Here is a 2,727-nt window from a genome sequence, read left to right as displayed (position 1 = left end):
GAGGATAGACTGAGCAGGATGGTGTGTTGAATCGTCTCCCTGGGAGGACAGGAAACCCAAGACGGGTGATGCAGTACGAACTGACCAATCCAGGACTGTAGCTCCAGATTGAGCGTTGCTCATCAGCTGTGGCTCAAACTCTGCTAACAAAGATAAGGAGCTTGGTACATGAGAAACCTCCTGTCCACTTCCACAGGAAGAGAACACTGGATGGCAGCTTTTTTCCACACAAGACATTTTYAAGATCCTGTCTGATCTGACTTGGCTATGGAAGTCATTTCCGTCTCCTTCAGGGATCAGGGGAAAGACAGGTTAACTTAAATTGATTTATTTTTATTATTTGGATGTTTTGTGCTGCTGAATTAAGCTGTACTCACCCTTGCAAMGCCTTAGTAAYGAGAGAAGGAAGCATATACAATTTTAGAGAAGTTGTGGACCTTCGATTATTAAAGCTCACTTTTACTCTTAATGTTCTTCAAAGGTAAAATTGCCTTGGTGCACGTTTCATTAACTTACAGGCAGTATTTAACAATTCCTTTGAGCCCAGAGTTGGTAAAGCAACAACCCTGGGRCTCCATGCGAGTCACTAAATAATTCCTGGATCAAGTAGCTAAATATGAGAAGATTGTCTGCTARTGGGTGTGATCTGGGAATCCTGGGTGTGATCTGGGAATCCTGGTTGAATTAGTCWGTGTAATCATTAGATGTGGCTATGTGGGTGGGTCTATAAACCAGCTAAAATAGAATTTCTCCAATCCCGATTAGGCTAATATTCTCCTGGTTTAGGAATCTCAGTCAGAACTGAATGGAGAGCTGGCTATGTCTTAGCCTCTCAGAGAGGGCAGTAAGGTGGGACGGGTTAGCATGTCAGACTAAGAGTGAAAACTAATGCATGTTTATCATTTTGAACACTTTTTAACCCTATCAGACCAAAGCGAGCGTCAGCGATCCAGCCAAATTTTGCAGTACCGTAATTCCCCCACACTTTGTGCTATCTGGAAAACTCCAACGGTTTCTGAAAGGGGAGACGTTTCCAGCCAATGTCGRGTTATTACGGTAWTTTCAACGTTGACTTTTGCTGTTACACAAAGTTGCAGGCAACATGATTGCCTTTATCAATCATTAGTTAACATCTCCGCTTGATGGGCTTCCATGGTCTCTGTGTGCAGTTGAGTTCATCAGGATGTTGACGCGGTTGGACCTTCTGTGTGTGGTCGGACATACTTCAGGTCAGATTAACATCACGTTGGTGCCCAGTAACCTGGTAACATGTTAACATCCTGGATTTAATAGAGGCTGTACTTTTCACCTTTATATTGGTGTGTATTGACTGTTTSKGAAGTCAACATATCCAGTAACCTGCATACAGAATGATCTCAGCTCTTAWTGTGCATGGATGGGTTATTGATATTAAGGTATGTCAAGCTTTTAAACATAAATCTAAAATAGTACTTTTCTAATGTTATCTTAAAACTCTGCATCACATGCAAAAAAAAAAGTCCAGGGAAACGGGCCACGTTAAGAGAACCTGTCCGTCCGTCTGTCCTCCTTCCTTTTTAGGTCGGAGATGCTCAYAGAAACACATCCACAGACGTTTTGATCCGAGAGGCGGTTTTGATCCGTGCAGGGGAATTCCCTGCTATATTGCTGTTGGAGGCTCCTCTTCCTCTACCTTCCAATAAAGAAAGAAATGCATTTCATTTTYTTCCTTCATCCAACTCTTCTGAAGCTTCTTAAGGTTTGCCCTTTAGCGATGGAAGCTTTACACGCTCCACTCCTGCTTTCTTTTCTTTTTCTTCTCCTTCTTTTCCTCGTCTTGAAGCTAATCTCAATCTGCTTGTTGTTCCTGGCCCTCTGATCCTCACGCAGAGAGGCCGCCRATAGTTTCCATAGGTCATGGTGTCCTACTTCAAAYGACTGCCTTTAAGTAGTTCAGAAAACCTTCGCCGTGCTGATGAATGGCGCTCTCATAGAAACAGAGTCRCTGAGAAAGTTTCTTGGTCCTTTCAAACATTCCTTTCATGCAAAAGGTCAGATTGGATCGTCACAGTTTGAAATCCCAACTTCTGGATGTGTTTTTTTATTGTATTACGCATTAATAAAGAAGTTCAACATTAAACTCTTTTTCAGCTATGTGCTACTCTCTTTAATTCTTTTTTTTTTCTTTGCTTTGTTTTACCTTCTTTGAAAACGGAAATAAACTGAAACGCTCTTCGGCTAAAATCCAGAACATAATTTAAAAAATGTTCAACCGTCTGTTCTGTCGAACAAAACAAAGAAACAAATGTCAGTTTTGCCTACTGGAAGATTTTTATTCCCATAGGCTACATTTAAGTAATTATRGCTGGATGCTTTTAGAAAACTATCCTCGTTCGTACAAATATTGTGAGTTGTAGCTGAAATATCACAGGAGACATTTCTAAAACTGTCACCAAAAGGTGTTTTTTTTGTTGTTTTTTTCCCCTCCAGGCTTTACAGCACAGCTATGTGAATATTTGTTCTTCGTTAAAAGTGCTGTTAGGGAAACGCACATTACGGCGTCTGAAATAACTTGTGCTTTTCCTGCACCTGGATTTCCCATCTCCCCAACGGTGGCAGTTAACCTTTGTTCAAACCGAGCGACTCTYGGTGAGGCGTGACCACAGCTTTTTCCAGTCCGTGATATTTTCCCAACGTGAGGGGCAAACCGAGAAAACAAGACAAAGTTTGACTCAGGTTTTATTTTTT

This window comes from Poecilia reticulata, linkage group LG1 (genome assembly GCF_000633615.1).
Source record: "Poecilia reticulata strain Guanapo linkage group LG1, Guppy_female_1.0+MT, whole genome shotgun sequence".
Lineage (NCBI taxonomy): Eukaryota > Metazoa > Chordata > Actinopteri > Cyprinodontiformes > Poeciliidae > Poecilia > Poecilia reticulata.
Note: the sequence above shows the minus strand (reverse complement) of the source record.